We start from the raw sequence: 20235 nt of genomic DNA on the forward strand, positions 1-20235 counted from the left end.
TAGAAGGGAAAAATTGAATTTGATTAAGATTAGAGATGAGGATGAAGGGTAATATTGTTTTTTTAAAAAAATAGATGAGGAATAAATATGGCAAAAAGGAAATATAGAAATTGTAAATTTAATTGAAATGACTAAACGCTGTTTAAATTTGTGAACCAGCCAAATATTCTGTTCAAAGAAAATACATTGCATGTTTGTATGTGTGTTTCTAAATTCTAATTATTGCTATTTATTCATATTTGTTCTCTTTTATTCTTTAAAGTTTAACAATTCATTCTTAATCTTAATATCTTTATATTTGCTTGGGGTTGGCTTTCTTCCCTTTCATCTTTTTTATTGTACAGCAATCTTTCTCCTCAAACCTACCACCACTCTCTTTTCTTTCCTTCTTACTTTCTCTTCCCCCCACCCTCTTTTTCTCCTCCCTACTTCCTCTTCCTTTCTCCTTCTCCTCCTCTCTTCCTCCCTCTCTTACCCTCACTCCTACTCTAATTTCCATTCCTTCATCCCTCTCTATTGCTGTATCCTTTAATGCATATGGACTACTCAGAGGGCTGAAAAAGTTATTTTTGACTGGTCCTCACACTTTTGACCAGTCCTCGAACTTATGACTGTCCTCACATTTTACATTTTTGCCCTATCTTGTCATCATGGTGAAGAGAAGCAGTTGTGAAATGAGTGACATGGTTGTTAAGAATGCTGCACGGGCATAAATGTGAGGATGGTCATAAGTGTGAGGACCAGTCAAAAGTGCGAGGACCTGTCAGAAATGACTTTTTTCAGCCCTCTGGTTAGTCCTTTTGTGCATATGGACTACTCAGAGGGCTGAAAAAGTTATTTTTGACTGGTCCTCACACTTTTGACCAGTCCTCGAACTTACGACTGTCCTCACATTTTACATTTTTGCCCTATTTTATCATCATGGTGAAGAGAAGCAGTTGTGAAATGAGTGACATGGTTGTTAAGAATGCTGCATGGGCATAAATATGAGGATGGTCATAAGTGTGAGGACCAGTCAAAAGTGCGAGGACCTGTCAGAAATGACTTTTTTCAGCCCTCTGGTTAGTCCTTTTGTGCATATGGACTACTCAGAGGGCTGAAAAAGTTATTTTTGACTGGTCCTCACACTTTTGACCAGTCCTCGAACTTACGACTGTCCTCACATTTTACGTTTTTGCCCTATCTTGTCACCATGGTGAAGAGAAGCAGTTGTGAAATGAGTGACATGGTTGTTAAGAATGCTGCATGGGCATAAATATGAGGATGGTCATAAGTGTGAGAACCAATCAAAAGTGCGAGGACCTGTCAGAAATGACTTTTTTCAGCCCTCTGGTTAGTCCTTTTGTGCATATGGACTACTCAGAGGGCTGAAAAAGTTATTTTTGACTGGTCCTCACACTTTTGACCAGTCCTCGAACTTACGACTGTCCTCACATTTTACGTTTTTGCCCTATCTTGTCACCATGGTGAAGAGAAGCAGTTGTGAAATGAGTGACATGGTTGTTAAGAATACTGCATGGGCATAAATGTGAGGATGGTCATAAGTGTGAGGACCAGTCAAAAGTGTGAGGACCTGTCAGAAATGACTTTTCAGTCCTCAGAGTAGTCCCTATACACATAGCCATGGCCACCCGGTCACATGACCAGCTAGCCACGCCCACCCAGTCACATGGCCTCCAAGCCACGCCCACACAACAAGTCACGCCCACAATGGTGTCCTTCTTACCAATGTTAAAATCTGTTCACCTTACCCTATACGCATAGCCATGGCCACCCGGTCACATGACCAGCTAGCCATGCCCACCCAGTCACATGACCAGCTAGCCACGCCCACCCGGTCACATGACCAGCTAGCCATGCCCACAAAATAAGCCACGCCCACAATGTCCCTCTTTACCAATGTTAAAATCTGGTCACATTAATTGTAAGCCGCCCTGAGTCTCCGGAGAAGGGTGGCATATAAATCAAATAAAAATAAATAAATAAATAAATGATCAATGAGGACAATAATATATATATATATATATATATTAGATCAATAAGAATTTAGGTAAACTGTAAACTATGAATATGGTGAAGATGCACAAAAGACTTGTAACCAACCGACACACTGTGTGTAATTGAAGATGGTTTTATGTTTTTATGTATGTTTGTTTAAAAATAAAAAATAAAAATTTCAAAAAAAGAAAAAAAGAAAAACTCCCACGCCAAGACCACGCACGGTATTGGCACGTAGGACACGCGTGCCTCGTATCCACCCTGCCACGCTAGAGATGCTAACCTTCGCCTAAGCCAGATGCAAAGCCAAATTTCCCCAACCGGGATCAGCCGAGCCAGAGCCCCCCCCCACTCCAAGGCACCCGGGACCCCCCTCCCCAAAAGGTGCCCGCGAGCGCCCGGTTGCAAAAGCAAAAGCTGCGCCCTGCGCGCCTCGTGCAGCCCGGCCCCGGCCCCGCCCACTCCGCCTGCCGCCGCCGCCGCATCACGTGATCAGCCCGCAGCCTGACTCGCTCCGTCTGGCAGGCGGCGGCGAGGCAAGGAAAGGGGCGTGGCCGGGGAGCTCTCTCTCCCCGGCGCGCGAGCTCGGGGCGGGGCCCAAAGCAAAAAAAAAAAAAGGAGGAAGGCGCACTCCGATTGGCTGCTTCGCTCGCTGGCTCCGGCGCGCGCGCGCTCTCTCCCCCCACCCCCGCGGTGGAACGCCTTTGCCTTGCGCGCACGCGCACGCGCACGCGCTCCTTTTCTCTCTCTCTCTTTTTTTTTTCCTCCTCTCGCTCTCGCTCTCTTTCCTCCCTCCCCCCCCCCCGCCCCCTCCCACCTTCCGTCCGGGCTTTGCACGAGGGAGGCGCGAGGCTTTTGCGCTGCTCCGGATTTGCAGCAAAAAAAAAAATAAAAAAAATAATAATAATAATTAAAAAAAACCAATACGGGTAAGGAGCTCGTGGGGAAAGGCGCGCGCGGGGGGGGGGGTTGCATCCCACTCACCCTGCTCCACTCCCACGAGTGGAGGGAGGGGGCACCCCGGCTTTTTTTTTTTTTCCCCTTTCCCACCCCCGGGAGAAGCGTGCATGGCTCGGCTGGCCTTGCACTGCTGCAAGGAGGGTGGGGGGGGGCTGGTGCAAAGGGGGCACGTGCAAGGCCGGGAAGGAAGGCTGGGTGGGTGGGTCGGTTGCAAAAAGTCCCGGGTGCACCCGGGAAGAATACCGGGTGGTGATGGGGGGGGGGAGTTTTTTCTGGATTTCTTGCAATGCGTTGGGGCCTCGCCCTGCCTTCTGCGGGGTCCGCGATCCTGGGGAATTTGCAAGCGGGGCGGGGCAGCCTTTGCGCGGTTGCAAAAAAAAAATATTTTTTTTAAAAAAAAAATCGCTTCCCACCCCCGCAAACCTGATTGCCCCGAAAGGGCGCCTAAACCCCGGATTTACTTATTTATTTCTTTTATTTTCTGCATTGCACGCGCGCCCGGTTGCTGGTTTTGCAATTTCTGCGGACTTGATCCTGGAGCAGCCCTCCCGGGTGGGAAGGAAAAGAAGGGCGAGACCCCGAACCCGGGGCGGGGGGGTGGGTGAGTGGGTGGGGGGGCAGCAATGCCGGATTTGCAGGGTCTGAATTGTTTGCACGTGGTGCAAAACCGCCCCCCCCCGTCCCCCCGTGTCTTGCAAAGAACCCCAATCCCAAAGCCCATCGGGCTGAGCAGCAAGCGCGATTAAGAGGGGTTTTTTTTCCTCCCCCTGTATCCGTTGCATTCAGACGAGACGGGAAAGCTGGAATGATCCGAATCGTGGTTTATTATTTTGCATGGACCTCTTTCTCTCTCTCTCTCCTTCCTTCCTTCCCATATACTTCCTTCCTTTCCCTATCCTTCATTTCTTCATCCTTCCTCTATCCTCCTTCCTACCTTCCTTCCCTCCATCCCAATAATTACTTCCTTCCCATATACTTCCTTCCTTCTTTCCCATATACTTCCTTCCTTTCCCTATCCTTCATTTCTTCATCCTTCCTCTATCCTCCTTCCTACCTTCCTTCCCTCCATCCCAATAATTACTTCCTTCCCATATACTTCCTTCCTTCTTTCCCATATACTTCCTTTACCTATCCTTCATTTCTTCCTTCCTTCCTTATTTTTCCTTCCTTCCTCCTTTCTTCCCTCCTTCCTTCCTTTCCCTATCATTCATTTCTTCCTTCCTTCCTTTCCATATACTTCCTTTCCCTATCCTTCATTTCTTCGTCCTTCCTCTATCCTCCTTCCTTTCTTCCTCCTTCCTTCCCTCCCTCCCTCCCTCCTGATAATTACTTCCTTCCCATATCTTCCTTCCTTCTTTCCCATATACTTCCTTCCTTTACCTATCCTTCATTTCTTCTTTCCTTCCTTATTTTTCCTTCCTTCCTCCTTTCTTCCCTCCTTCCTTCCTTTCCCCATCATTCCTTCCTTCCTTTCCATATACTTCCTTCCTTTTCTATCCTTCATTTCTTCGTCCTTCCTCTATCCTCCTTCGTTTCTTCCTCCTTCCTTCCATCCCTCCCTCCTGATAATTACTTCCTTCCCATATCTTCCTTCCTTCTTTCCCATATACTTCCTTCCTTTCCCTATCCTTCATTTCTTTGTCCTTCCTCTATCCTTCCTTCCTTCCTTCCTTATCCTTCCTTTTTTCCTCCTTCCTTCCCTCCCTCCCTCCCTGAGTTTTAAATTTGGAATTCTTAAAATTTTTGGGTTTTTTAGTTAATTGGCCTTAAATGTAATGCTTTTAATAATTTTTTAAATTTAAATTGTGATATTTGTATTGTGTTTTTACCTGGCTCTACACCGCCCCGAGTCCTTCGGGAGAGGGGCGGTATAGAAATAAAATTATCCTTATCCTTATCCTGATAATTACTTCCTTCCCAGATCTTCCTTCCTTCTTTCCCATATACTTCCTTCCTTGACCTATCCTTCATTTCTTCCTTCCTTCCTTATTTTTCCTTTCTTCCTCTTTCCTTCCCTCCCTCCCATATTCTTCCTTCCTTTCCCTTTCCTTCCTTCCTTCCTGGGCTTGCACTGGGAACCTTGACCACCGACTCAACTCCTGAGGGAGGGGTGGGGGCTCGACGAGACATGGCAGGGAACAAACCACCTTTAAGGCCACCCGTTACGTGTCAAATGTTCTCCGAAACCAGGGAAAATGGCCTGATGAAGGGATTGGATGCTTGATTCTAAATGAGTGAGGGGTGCACTTTATTGTTGGGAAAAGAAGCTGCTTGGGGGGGGTTTCCTGTTTCTTGAGGTTGGGTCTAGATGGAGCAGGAAAGAGATCAATCAGAATAGAACTGGGGAGGGACTTTGGAGGTCTTCTAGTCCAACCCCCTGCTCAGGCAGGAGACCCTATAACGTTTCAGACAAGTGACTCTCCAGTTTTGTCTTAAAAGCCTCCAGTGATGGAGCGCCCACAACTTCTGGTGGCAAGCTGTTCCACTGGTTAATTGTCATCACTGTTAGAAAGTTTCTCCTTAATTCCAGGTTGCTTCTCTACTTGATTGTCCCACGTGTTTTTTCAAGGAGCCACTGGGATTTCTGCCCCCCCCCTTCTCATCCAAGAAGCTTCTTGGATGAGTTGAAGAAGCTTCTTGGATGAGAAGCAAAAAGTCTTCAAAGAAAAACCAGAAAGTCCAGTGGCCGCTTGGAAAAAGCACCTTTGGGACAACCATGACCTGGATGACGGAGAATCTCCATAGACATCTGTCCTTGTTAGTTTCCACCCATTGTTTCATGTCTTGCCTTCTGGTGCTTTGGAAAAAAAGTTGACTCCCTCTTATTTGTGGCAGCCCCTCCAGTGCTGGAATATTGCAGTTCATTCATTCATTCATTCATTCATTCATTCATTCATTCATTCATTCATTCATAATAGAGTTGGAAGGGACCTTGGAGGTCTTCTAGTCCAACCCCCTGCTGAAGCAGGATTCCCTATACGATTTGAGACAGGTAGCTCTCCAGTCCTTCGTAAAAGCCTCCAGTGATGGAGCATCTATAACTTCTGGAGACAAGTTGTTCCACAGGTTAATTGTTCTCACCGTCAGGAAATTTCTCCTTAGTTAATAATAATAATAATAATAATAATTTTATTTCTATACCGCCCTTCTCCCGAAGGACTCAGGGCGGTGTACAGCCAGTTTAAAAACACAAGACACAACAATGATTAAAAATTAAAATAATTAAATAGATTTGGCCGGTTTAAAACCCCAAAAAATTAAAATACCCCAATTTAAAATCATTATGTTGATAGCCCGGCCTGGCGGAACAACAGGGTCTTCAATGCGCAACGAAACACCCGGAGGTCGGAGATCTTACGTATTTCCGGGGGCAGTTCATTCCACAGGGCTGGGGCTCCCACAGAGAAGGCCCTCCCCCTGGGTGTCGCCAGCCAACATAACTTGGCCGATGGCACCCTGAGGAGACCCTCTCTGTGGGAGCGGACTGGCCGGTGGGAGGCTGTTGGTGGCAGAAGACGGTCTCGAAGGTACCCGGGTCCTATGCCATGGAGCGCTTTAAAGGTGGTAACCAACACCTTGAATCGCACCCGGAAGACCACTGGAAGCCAGTGCAGCTCGCGCAGGAGGGGTTCTAGGAGTTCTAGGTTGCTTCTCACCATCCATTGTTTCTTCTCTTACCCTCTGGTGCTTGGGAAAATAATTTGACCCCCCCTCCTCTTTGTGGCAGCCCCTCAAATTCTGTAATACTGCTATTATGTCCCACCTAGTCCTCCTTTTCTCTAGACTAGACACATCCAAATCCTGCAACTGTTCTTCATTCGTTTTTGTGTTGAGGCTCTTAATCATTTTAGTTGCTCTTCTCTGCACTTTTTCCAGTCTCAACATCTTTTTTTTTCTAATGTGATGACCAAAACTGGATGCAGTATTTCAGGTATGGCCTTACTAGAACTTTACGGGATCTTAATTCTTATCTCTCTGTTTATGCAACCCGGGATTGTGTTAGGTTTTATGGCCGCTGCTGCACATGGCTGGCTCGTGTTTAAGAGGTGTCTAATTTGGAAAACTACCGATTTTGGGAGAGGTGTGTGAGACTTACTGCAACTCAAAGGCCTTTAATCATCTTAGCTGCTCTTCTCTCCACTTTTTCCAACTTCTCTTTTTTTGTGTGTGTGTAATGTGGTGCACCAAAACCAGGGTGGATAAAAATCAATGATTTTTTTTAAAAAATCAAAAAAAATAAGATTTTTTTGATTTAAATCGGATTTTTTTGATTTTTATCGAATTTATTTTAATAAAAAACTTTTGGGGTAAAAATCTATCGTAAGATAGTTTTTTATTTAAGATACATAAGTAATTTAGTTTATTCAGCCTGAAATGGAGCTGAGTTATGTAGCATGAGGCTGTATATTCTGCAACACTGGGACTGTGGGTGAGTCAACAGTGGGTCAAAGGAGTAGCAGAGATGACAGTTGCTCTTTAAAAATCATGATTTAAATCGAGTTGATTTAAATCAAGCCTTTTTACTAGTGATTTAAATCATGATTTAAATTGTGGTTTAAATCAACTCGATTTAAATCAAATCCACCCTGACGAAAACTAGATGCGGTATTCCAGGTGTGGCCTTACTAAGGTTTTATTGAAAACCTCAGCCATTGCAAAAGATTGATTTAGAACAGAATAGAATAACAGAGTTGGAAGGCACCTTGGAGGTCTTCTAGTCCAACCCCCTGCTTGGGCAGGAAACCCTACACCTGTGATGGCGAACCTATGGCATGCGTGCCACAGGTGGCACAGGAAGCCATATCTGTGGGCACGCGAGCATTGCCCTAACTCAGCTCCAGCACGCATCCATGCATCAGCCAGCTGATTTTGGGGCCTTCCGGGCCCACCGGAAGTCAGGAAACGAGCTGTTTCTGGTCTCCGGGAGGGTGGGGGGTGAGGAAGGCCATTTTTGCCCTCCCCAGGCTCCTACAAGGCCTCTGGAGCCTCGGGAGGATGAAAAATGGGCCTTCTGGCCCCACTGTGCCATCCTGTGCCAAAAACAGGGGGAGCGGGGAGGAGGGGTCTTGTGCGCATACGTGGGGGGTTGGGCATGGGACGGCATTGAATTATGGGAGTGGGCATGCGCGCACAGGAAAACCCCCCCCCCCTCCACGCTCCCTCTGCTTTGGCACGCAACGGCAAAAAGGGTTAGCCATCACTGCCCTACATCACTTCAGACAAATGGTTATCCAACATCTTCTTAAAAATTTCCAGTGTTGGAGATTTAACAACTTGGGTGTGATCTAAAACTTACTTTGCATAATAGCAGTTTGTGGGAAGCCCCTCCCCCAAGGAAGAAATGTTTTGAGCAGGGTGGATTTGATTTAAATCATGATTTAAATCACTAGTAAAAAGGCTTGATTTAAATCAACTCGATTTAAATCGTAATTTTTAAAGAGCAACTGTCATCTCTGCTACTCCTTTGACCCATTGTTGACTCACCGATAGTCCCAGTGTTGCAGAATATACAGCCTCATCCTACATAACTAAGCTCCATTTCATGCTGAATAAGCTAAATTATTTATGTATCTTAAATAGAAAACTATCTTACCATAGATTTTTACCCCAAAAGTTTTTTATTAAAATAAATTCGATAAAAATCAAAAAATTCTGATTTAAATAAAAAAAATCTGATTTAAATCAAAAAAATCCATTTTTTTTAATTTTTTTAAAAAAATCATTGATTTTTATCCACCCTGGTTTTGAGGAATATTTAAAAAAAAAATGCACAGGAGAAGTTTTAATCTAAAACTGTTTTCCAAGCTTGGCTACTTTAAGATGGGTGGACTTCCAACTCCCAGAATTCCTCCAGCTGGCTTGGAATTCTGGGAATTGGAGTCCACCCATCTTAAAAGTAGCCAGGTTAGAAAACGACTGCTCTAAAGCATCTTTTTTTTCACGCTGCCGGTTGCAGTCGGACTGGCGAAGGCTGTGATTTTAAATATGAAGTTTCCAGCTTTATACTTGGGAGGCTTTGCTGAGTCCCACACGATTTCGCCTGCCTACCCTGCGGCTGCGTTTGATATAATTTGATTAAGTTCGGTGCCCACTGTTGTACCACAGACAGCCTGGCACCTTCCTTGACAGTCTGACCTATATATATATACACGAACGGCGTCAGCCCTTGCAAAAGAGGCCTGTAGTTACGACATGGCATTTTGTAGAATTGTCTGTGGCCTTTTGACATGCATGGAATTAAAGCGCTTTTGTGTACCTTTTAATACATGAATGTTGCACCTCGTAACTTTTAATACAGGAATGCACCAAATAATCTTTGCAGGCCTATAAGAGAAGGAATTTTAAAACTTCCTTGGAGCTTTGCTCTTTGGCGGTTTTTCGGTCATTAAAAGAGTTTTAGGACAGCCATACTCCGGGATCAAAGTTAGAACATTGCTTCGGCTGTGTTTCTTCCTGGGATCAACCATCTGTTTTACATCTGCAGTGTTATCCTGGGGGAAAAACAAATTTGGTTTCAGGTGGTGCAGACAGGTGCTGTGTTTATAGCTCATGCGTCTTTTTAACCACGAAAACTGCACTAAACAGGTAATCCTCGAGTTATGACCGTAATGGAGCTTGCCTCCTCCCACTTACGACTGTATGACACTAACCTTGTTTCCTGTATCCTTAAGATTTATATTGACTGTTTCCCTATGACTCTCATTAAGTGTTGTACCTTATGATTCTTGACGAACATATCTTTTATGTACACCAAGAGCGTATGCACCAAAGACAAATTCCTTGTGTGTCCAATCACACTTGGCCAATAAAGAATTCTATTCTATTCTAAAATGGTCCGTATCGATAGCGGTCGTAATCGAGTTGCCCAAAGGGAGTGATGTAATTTTATGAGCATTTTTTTTTGACGTGGTTGTGAACCAATTTGATGGTTTGCTAAGAGATGATTGTGCAAAAAAAAAAACCCAAGCAAATTCCTGGGTTTGTTTTTTTTTTTGTTTGTTTGGGTTTTTTTGTAAAACCGTCATAAAATGAGATAATGTGGCTGAAGGATGCTACAAATGGCCATAGCCATGATCTTGGTGGCCAAAGTGCAGTCATGTGGCCATAAAGGAGGGAATCCGTCAGAACTTTGAATCTGGGTTGTAAGGGCCCTCAGAGAGGTTGGTTGTAAATTGAGGATTATCTGTACGCTACAGGTAATCCTCGAGTTATGATCACAGCGGAGCCCAAAATGTATGTCGCTAAGTGAGACACTTGTTAAGTGAATCTTGTCCCGTTTTACGACTTTTCTTACTGCGGATGTTAAGTGAATCACTTCAGGTTTTTATTAGTTTGATTTAGTTTGATTTATTTATTAGTTTGATTTATATGCCGCCCTTCTCTGGAGACTCAGGGTGGCTTACAATGCTTTTAAGCAATAGCCTTCATACTTTTGTATATACCTGCTTAGTAGGGCTTTTGGCCCCCCCAAGCGGTGTTCTATTTTATACAAAGTCAGCTTATTGCCCCCACAATCCGGGTCCTCATTTTACCTACCTCGGAAGGATGGAAGGCTGAGTCAACCTTGAGCCTGGTGAGATTTGAACTCGCAGTAATTGCAGGCAGCTGGCAGCTAAATACTACTTTAACAGTAGTTTAGTCCACTGCACCACCAGGCTCCTTTTAAGTTAGTCTTGTTAAGTGAATCTGGCTTTCTCTGTCGATGTTGCCTAAAATCATAACCCTAAAATCATGATTCTGATCTGAGAGGAATGTGGACCCCATGATTCACTTCAAATGCCGGTTTAATTGTGTTTTAATTCTTAATTATGTTTCGGGACACACCTCTGGAGATCAGGATTGAGATCTGCGTGCAGCCACCTGGAGATGGTTCTTGCGGTGAAATGAGTCACACAAATTTAGACCTGTGGTCCTGAACCACACCCTCCAAAAGCCCAATTTGGAGTTTTCCTCCGGTTGTTGACACAGCTGATGTGCTTGGTGTGGCTGTTGTATCAAAAACAGCCTCCGTGGACCTAACCCAGTGTGATTCACTTAACAACCGGCTTCCCAACTTATGAACTGCAGTGATTCACCTAACACAGTGATGGCTAACCTTTTTGCCGCCGTGTGCCAAAAGTGGGGGGTGTCGTGCACGTGCGTGCCCACACTCATAATTCAATGCGCCCCAGGCCATTTCCAGGCTCTGGAGGGCCTCTGGGGGTGGGGGGAGCTGTTTTCACCCTCCCCAGGTTCCTAGAAAGCCTCTAGAACCTGGGGAGGGCGAAAAATGGGCCTTCCTCACCCCCCCCCCCCCCCCCCCGGAGGCTGGAAACAGCCTGTTTCCTGACTTCCTGTGGGCCTGGAAGGCCCGAAAATCAGTTGGTCGGCACGCGCATACATGCTGCAACTGAGCTAGGGCAATGCTCACGTGCCCACCAATATGGCTCCATGTGCCTCAGGTGGCACGGGTGCCATAGGTTCACCATCACAGACCTAACTATGGGAAGAAAATTCATAAGGCTGAGCAAAAACTCACTGAACAAATGTCTCATTTAACAACAGAAATTGTGATTCACCTAACAACTATTGGAGAGGGGGAAATCCATAAGATGGGGCAAAACTCACTGAACCAGATGTCTCATTTAACAACAAATTGCGATGAATGGCAACTGGGAAATTCATGATGATGTCACTAGCTAGATTTGTGCCTCGTGTTAAACCATGTTTATATTATTATATAATAATAAGTTATAATAATGGATCAAGGCAGTTCTTGAGTTACGACCACAATGGAGCCGAAATTTATCTGGTTATTGGTTAAATGAGCTTTGTCCCATTTTACGACCTTTCTTGCCACGGTTGTTAAGCGAATCACTGCAGTTGATAAGTTAGCAACCCAGTTGTTAAGTGAATCCAGCTTCTCCACGGACTTGGTTTGTCAAAAGGTGGCAAAAGGTGTTCACACGATCCAGGGAAACTGCAACCGTCATAAATATGAACCGGTTGCCAAACGTCTAAATATGTCACATTTGTTAAGTGAATCACTGCAGTTCTTAAATTAGTAACATGGTTGTTAAGTGAAGCCGGTTTCCCCCATTGACTTTGCTGGTCAGAAGGTCGCAAAAAGGGGTTAGGATACTGCAACAGTCATAAATGTGAGTCAGTTGTCAAGGGGCTGAAGTTTGATCATAAAATTTGATTCTGCAATGGTCATAAGTGTGAAAAACGGTCATAAGTCACTTTTTTCAGTGATGACGTCACTAAATGGACTGTTGTAAGTCGAGGATTATCTAGTTTCCAATTGGCAAATCTTAACTTTGTCAGTTGTTCGTTTATTTTGCGCATGGCGTATCCTACACAGACAAGCAATATAAATTAACATTTCTACTAGATTAATGGAACCCAATAAAATATAAATGTCAAAAAGATGCATGTTTAAATATTAATATCTTAGACCATCTAACCATTGACCAGCATCATTTAAATTTTTAAAAAATCAGATACTGGACCCATTTCCTTTGTGAATCTTAAGGGTTAAAAAACTGTCTTTAAAAGATTTCTTTTAAAAAAGAAAAACTATTTTAAAATGCCATAGCTTATTTTTCTTGGGATCTGGGGTTAGATATTAAATGTTTGGCTCAATTCTCTGCTTGAAGTGGGCTTGGCAAAACACAACAAAGGACTACTGTTGAGTGCATTTGTGTAGAAAGCAACAACAATGTGTAGAAATTGTGTAGCATGGTGTAGAAAGCAACAACCTTATTAGGCCCAAGGTTGTTGCTTTCTAAAAAAAATTCCGGTTGTCCGCATGCACAGGTGAAAGTAGTCCTCGCTTTATGACTGCAGTTATGACCAGAATCTAAGTAAGGCATTTACTGTGCCCAAGTTTATGGTCGTCTTTGCCACCGTTGTTAAGTGAACCACTGCAGGTCATAAGTGAATGTTACGTTCATTAAATGAATGGTTTCCCCCATTGATACGGGCTGTGAAGGTCACGAATGACGCTGCAACCGTCATAAATACATCCATGTTGCCAAGTGGCTGGATTCTGATCACGTGACTGTGAGGCTATTGTAAAAGTCGTAAGTGCAAGAACCGGTCATAAGTCACTTTTTCAGTGCTGTTAGATGAATAGCTGTAAGTCAAGAGCTGCTTGTATAACTTAAGTCACGGTGTGTCTTTTTTCAGCTTAGGATAATAGTTGATACTTTGAATTGTGACTAGTAAACTGATCATGATCGGAGTGCCCAGAGAATTTTGACTTATTTATTAAACCACGATTTAATACAACGTCATGCCCGCAAAATTTGGGCGTGTGTAGTTCAGCTTCCTCCGTGCGTTTTTGAATGCATGGTTCTGCAATTTATTGCATCAAAAACTCAAGTCAAATTCCTTGTGTGTCCAATCACACTTGGCCAATAAATAATTCTAATTCTAAAAGAGATTGGACTCCACGTTTTGAAATAGCATGTCCAGTTTTCAGGAGCGTCAAACGTCTTAAGTTAAATGTGAGCCCGGTTTCTCCATTTTGGGGTGCAGATTCCACCCAGATGTCTCAACCGGTGAATTAAGTTGGAAATTGTAACGTGAACCTATCTGGAGGATGCTTGTTTGAGGAACAGTGATGGAACCAAGTTGGGTTGGCACCAAGGAGAAGAATGGGTCTGTAGAAACCATCTGATGATGGCCAAAAGGAGCAGTTAACCTTGAAGAGAAAAAAAATAATTGAGCAATTATCTGCCATTAAATTGTGCGTGTCAACATTTAAAGACCACGTAGAGAGATTTTCTCCTGCAAAAAGTCGGTGATAACACCGAACACCTTCATTGTCCTCCATATAAGAAGGCATGAATGCTCAAAAATGTCTTCAATAGGCTTAAATCAAAAGTGGATAAAGTGTTTATGAAGTATTGGAAGAAATGTGTATGGTCAGAACAATTCAACCATGGAACATGATGACCTTGGGAGACATGGTATCTTGCTGAAGATTTCCAGATGTTTCCCCCTTGGTTGGATATCTTATAGATCACCGGATATCTTCTTCCCCATCTCAGATTCCATTTAACGTGCGAAGTGCCCGGTGGGTGCCCATATCTGCAATGATGGTCACATTTCACTGAGGACATCTCTGGATTTTAATCTAGGCTTCCATGCAGAAGAATGCTGAGTAGGAAGGAAAATGTCCCTCAAGGTCCAGCAGCCCACATGTTTTTCAGCACAAATCTTGCAGCCACATCACAATCGCTTGGAAGATAAGAGTGAAGAAGCTTGTCAAATGACGCACATCAGACCCTGAGCTGTCACATCAGCATCTAACCAAATGAAAATTTGTGATCTATCCAACAAAATGAGATTTGATGTAGAGAAATGTAAGGTCTTGACACTTACACAGAGAAAAACCCAATGGACAGGTACAGAGGAGGTGAAATTTGGCTCGAGAGCAGGAACTGGGAGAGGGATCTTGGAGTCTTGGTGGACAACCAGTTAAATATGAGCCAGCGGTGTGAGGCGGCAGCCAAAAAAGCCAATGCAGTCCTAGGTTGCATTAGCAGAAGGACAGAATCAAGCTCACGTGAAGTGTTAGTACCACTTTATAAGGCCTTGGTAAGACCAGAATACTGCATCCAGTGTCAAGTTTCCAAAAGATGCCCTAATTAATTCATGAGCCATGATCCAAACTTTAAAGGAAATATATTTATTTATTAGGAGCACCATTCCAGCAATATTCGGATGCAGTTAGGACTGATCCTACGTAGATTTACGTTCCCCTATGACCCTGTCTCTCCCCTCCTCTCTGGCCATGTCATAAATCACATTCTCCAATTAACCACTTTAGCTGGCTGTGAAACCTAACACCCTCCTGATTGCGGTCAGACAGAATGTATGGAATTCACTTCAGTTCTCCCTCCTGCTCATGGCAACTTGAAAGCTTTGCAAGTTGACATCCAGCTTTGGTCACCATGATATTAAAAAAAAAAAAAAAGTCAAGACTTTGGAAAGGGTGCAAAGAAAAGCAACTAGGGTAATTAGGGGGCTGAAAGTTTAAACATGAAGAATGGTTGCAGGAATTGGATATATCTAGTTTAATGAAGAGAAGGACTAGGGATGACATGATAGTCTTCCAGTATTCGAGGGGCTGCCACAAAGAAGAGGGAGTCAAGCTCTTCTCCAAAGCACCTGAAGGCAGGACAAGAAGCAATGGGTGGAAACTAATCAAGGAGAGAAGCAACTTAGAACTAAGGAGAAATTTCCTGACAGCGAGAACAATTAGCCAATGGAACAGGTTGCCTTCAGAAGTTGTGGTTCTCCATCACCGGAGGCTTTTAAGAAGACATTGGACATCCATTTCTTTGAAATAAAATAGAGTTTCTTGTTTGATTAGGTGGTTGGACTAGAGGACCTCCAAGGTCCCTTCCAGCTCTATTCTGAATGAATGAAAGAATGCCTCCTCTAAATTTCATGTTTTATATCGATAAAGGTAAAAGGTTCCCCTCGCACATATGTGCTAGTCGTTCCTGACTCTAGGCGGCGGTGCTCATCTTCGTTTCAAAGCTGAAGAGCCAGTGCTGTCCGAAGACATCTCCGTGGTCATGTGGCCGGCATGACTCAACACCAAAGGTGCACAGAATGCTGTTACCTTCCCACCAAAGGTGGTCCCTATTTTTCTACTTGCATTTTTTTACGTGCTTTCGAACTGCTAGGTTGGCAGAAGCTGGGACAAGTAACGGGAGCTCACCCCGTTATGCGGCACTAGGGATTCGAACCACTAAACTGCCGACCTTTTGATCGACAAGCTCAGCGTCTTAGCCACTGAGCCACCGCATCCCCGCTTTATATGGATATCCTTTGGTATATCCTGTCAGGTTTCCAAGTTTCATCACAATTGTGGCTACACAAATGCCAATTTCGGGTTCGACATCGGCTGTGCAGACCAGAGAATTGAATCTTTAATCCATTTCAAAAGTTTTATTATCAAAGGTCTTTTCTTTCGAATGGGGAGTAGGTTTCTTTACCTATTAGACAGAGCTTCCCAATCTTCCTAGCAGGGGGCCAAGAAAATGCAAATTTCAAAAGCAACACTGCCAACTTTGTCACGTTGGCATCTGCAGCAGTGGTAGAAAATTGGTAAGAGTGACCTTCGATCCCAATTAATACTGTCCTGCGTTTCCCATCTTCAAAAACAGCCTTTGTGCCTTGGAACGTTTGGTCGTATAAATGTAGATTTGGGCTTGTTCTTTAGTCAGAGAAGGGGAGAAAATTCGTATGAATTACTGGCAAAATTCAGATTGGAATTGCTGGTGCGAGGCTCCGAGGGAGGGAGAAAACCAGGAAGAACAAAGCTGCTTTTGTGGGACGGGAGGCGAGCTGGCAATGGCCCTGTGAATCTGAAGTTCTTCAGAAGGTGACCTCCAGACATCTACTCCATCCCCCAAACTGGTGGGCAGGAGATTTCTGCAAGATGGTGGCATGCCAGACGGGCACCTTCTCTCTTCTCCTTACCCTCTGAAAGTTTGCACGTGTGCCTGTCTGCTCCTGTTCGATTCCTCCAAATTCTGGGTTCGTTTTTGTCTTGCAGGCCCTCGCAAAGAGAAGCCTCTTCACCAGCTGCTTCGGTTTTATTTACTTATTTATTTATCTATTTATTTATTGTCATATTTACATGCCGCCCTTCTCCCGAGGGACTCGGGGTGGCTCACAGAATAAAACAACCCAACAATAAATAGAATTAAAATGTTAAAATCCGATTTAAAAACCTCAAATCCCCAAATTAAAATGCATGGCAGATCAGGGAATTTGCTGAAAGAGCCATGTCTTTAGGTCGGCGCGGAAGGTGCAGAGGTCGGGGGCCGTCCGGAGCCCAGTGAGTAAACCATTCCAGAGGGTCGGTGCGACCACAGAGAACGCCCTCATCCTGGGGGCCGCCAGCCGACACTGTCTGGCTGATGGGACCCGGAGGAGGGCAGTCCTATGTGAGCGCACTGGGTGGTGGGAGGCTGGTAAGAGGTGGTCCTGCAAGTACCCCAGGCCCATACCATGAAGGGCTTTATAGGTGAGCACCAGCACCTTGAAGCGGATCCGGAGGACCACCGGCAACCAGTGCAGCTCGCGCAACAATGGTATTATATGGGAGTAATGGGAAGCACCCGTAACTACCCGCGCGGCCGCATTCTGGACCAGTTGGAGCCTCCGGGTGCACCCCAAGGGCAGCCCCATGAAGAGGGCATTGCAGTAATCCAGCCGAGAAATAATGAGAGCATGAGTGACCGTACGGAGGGCATCTCTGTCTAGGAAAGGGCGCAACTGCTATTTTTTAGCAGAAATAACCGAATCAAGGACATGATGCTTTTTAGTGGAAGTCCTGTTGAGTTCCACAAAGGCAGTAAATACCAATGAAATATAGAATCACAGAGCTGGAAGGGACATTGGAGATCTTCTGGTCCAGTGGTGGTATTCAGCCGGTTCTGACCGGTTCAAATGAAGCGGTAGTGGTGACAGCGGGTGAGCCCTGGTGCCATGCTATCCTATATAGCCACATTTTCTAAGCCATGCGTGCGAGCAAATCGCATTTGCGCATGGAAGGCGTCTGTGTGAAGCAAGAGTGCATGCGCAGGGCGAACCGGTGGTAAAAAATATGTGAAACCTACCTCTGTCCTGGTCCAACCCCCCACTGAAGCAGGAGACCCTATACCAGTGATGGCTAACATTTTTGCCGTTGTGTGCCATGGGGGGGACCATGGAGGGGTCGCACATGCGTGTGCCCATACCCATAACTCAATGCCCCCATGAGCCCCACCCCCCCGTACATGCGCATGTGACCCCCTCCCCATGCCCCATTTTGGGCCTAGCAGACCTCCCTGAAGCCTCTGGAGGCTGGAAACTGCTCATTTCCAGACTCCTGGTAGGCCCGTTTTTCACCCTCCCCAGGCTCCAGAGGCTTTCTTGGAGCCTGAGGAGGGCCAAAACAGCCTCCCCGCCCCCCTGGAGGCCCTCCAGAGGCCAGAAATGGCCCATTTCCTGACTTCCGGTGGGCCCGGCAGGCCCGGTTTTTGCCCTCCCCAGGCTCCAGAAGCTTTCCATATATATACATATATGTATATGTGTGTGTATATATTTGTGCATATACATACATATATATATGTGTATGTGTGTACGTATACATATAGAGAGAGAATAGAATTGGGATAGGATAGGTAGAATAAAATAGAATGGAGAATATATTACAAAATAGAGAATAGGACAAAACTGAATTGAATTGAATTCTTTATTGGCCAAGTGTGATTAGACACACAAGGAATTTGTTTCTGGTGTGTAAGATCTCAATATACAACAATAATATATGTATATATATATATATGTATATACACATGTGTATATATGTACATTAAATTTGTAGACACATATTTAGAGTTAGAAAACTAAAATCGTACCTTTGTGAGGTTATAGATATATAGGTATAAATATAAATATATATATATATATAAAAGCAAACAACGTATATGTAAAAACTGTCCACCCGCATAATGCGTCTTTGAGAATCAACCCCAAGATGTGCTATTCAGGGATAATTTATGCACACATTCCTGTTTTGCTTTCTTCTGCTCCTTCTTGGAGATGTATTTTGGGCTTCCCAAATAAGCAAAGGAAACCCCTGGCTCCCTTCAAAATTTGGCATCCCAGAGGTTTAGAAGAGGCCAGTTCACCGACTCGGCTGACCCCTTTCCTGGGGTGTTGTCCTGAGGTTGAGAAACTTGGCCCCTACTTACTAAATGAGAAAAACTACATTGCAGCTGGGAGCGGTATTTTTGGATTCTTGTGTGAAAGGAAAAGGGCCAGAAAAACCCCACTGCCAAATTTTCATATTCCCAGGAAATTAATTCAACCCGGAGATGACTTCGGTTTAGACTTTTAATTCATCGAGATAACGTTACATCTCCTTGACGGCTCCTCAAAAGTTTCAGTTGATGGACACATCGCCATAATCTCTCCACACGCTTATTCTGGAGAAATGCAGAACCATTTTTTAATCCGTTACGGATAGTTCCTTGACTTACGACCGTTTGTTTTAGAGACCGAAGTTACAACGGCCCTCAAAAATGTGACTTATGACCGTTGTTCGCACTTAACGACTGTCACGGCATTCCCATGTGATTAAAATTTGGGCCACTGGCATGTATTTACCTCACGTTCTGGAATCGTGTGATCGCCGTTGTGACGTTCCCATCTGACTTCCAACAAGTGAGCCAGATCCGTTTAACGACAACATGATTCAATTAAGTGCAGTGATTTGCTTAACAACCACAGGTTTTTTTTAAAAAAAGTTCTTATAATTGGACGTGACTCGCTTAGCAACCATTTTGCTCCAGCAAATGAAATTCTGGTTTCCATCTTGGTCGTAAGTCGAGGACTACTTGTTACACTTAGAAATGATTTGGTTAATCGTGGGCCAGGAATCTTTTCTTTCCAATTTATTTTTTATATAAATTGGCATATTAATTCTAAAAAAAGGTCTTTGAATCCTTTTGCTGTCCATATAAGTCTTATTCTACTCTTGAAGGTTGTTTTATAGTTTTCTTTTCTGTCTGTTTTTTCAGTTTGTATGCCAACCATCCACCTGGTTTATTTGCATGTTCAAGAAATAGTTGTTTTGTCTATTTCAGTTTCTTTTCAATATCTGAAACTAAGAAATTTGTTGTTGCAATCATTTTAGTTGATTAGTTGATTAAGTATGTTAGGATCTTCCGGTGAATTCTGATTGTTCCCTCTCCTTCAGTTTAATTAAATGCTGAATTTTATAAAATGCCCTCGTATCACAGTGGTCTTACAAGCATCCCAAACATTTATCAAATTGATTCCCTTACCTAAATTATTGCCGCGTTTCCCCGAAAATAAGACCCTGTCTTATATTTTTTTGAACCCTGAAATAAGCGCTTGGCCTTATTGCCATGTGCTCAAAAGCCCGATTGGGCTTATTATCAGGGGATGTCTTATTTTGGGGGAAACAGGATATTAAAATAGTCTTAATAGATCAACAGAGTTGGAAGGGACCTATTAGGTCATCTAGTCCAACCCCCCACCATTTCTGACAAGATGGCAGTCCAGTCTCTTCTTGAAAGTTTCCGTATTGAAGCTCCCACAACTTCTGAAGGCAACTTCTGTTCCATGGGTTGATTGTTCTCACTGTCAGAAAATTTCTCCTTATTTCTAGGTTGAATCTCTCCTTGTTAAGTTTCCATCCATTGTTCCTTGTCTGGCTTTCGGATTGTCAGAAGGTCACAAAATGGGATTACGTGACCC

General features: G+C 44.1%; 1 protein-coding gene across 2 annotated transcripts in view; it reads left to right on the forward strand.

Moving 5' to 3' along the window:
• The first annotated feature begins 2809 nt into the window (after positions 1 to 2809).
• Positions 2810 to 20235, forward strand: part of PTP4A3 (protein tyrosine phosphatase 4A3) — a 110553-nt gene continuing 93127 nt past the window's right edge. Inside the window, exon 1 of one of the 2 annotated variants that reach the window (XM_070940297.1) lies at positions 2810 to 2927. The gene's annotated coding sequence lies outside the window, so the exon portion shown is untranslated. Of the gene's footprint in view, positions 2928 to 6848; positions 6890 to 20235 lie in introns of those variants that run through there. The other variant, XM_070940298.1, reaches the window with a different exon arrangement.

The sequence above is a fragment of the Pituophis catenifer genome, unplaced genomic scaffold, assembly GCF_029215685.1.
Source record: "Pituophis catenifer annectens isolate HBS135680 unplaced genomic scaffold, rPitCat1.0.hap2 SCAF_3, whole genome shotgun sequence".
NCBI classification, from domain to species: Eukaryota; Metazoa; Chordata; class Lepidosauria; order Squamata; family Colubridae; genus Pituophis; species Pituophis catenifer.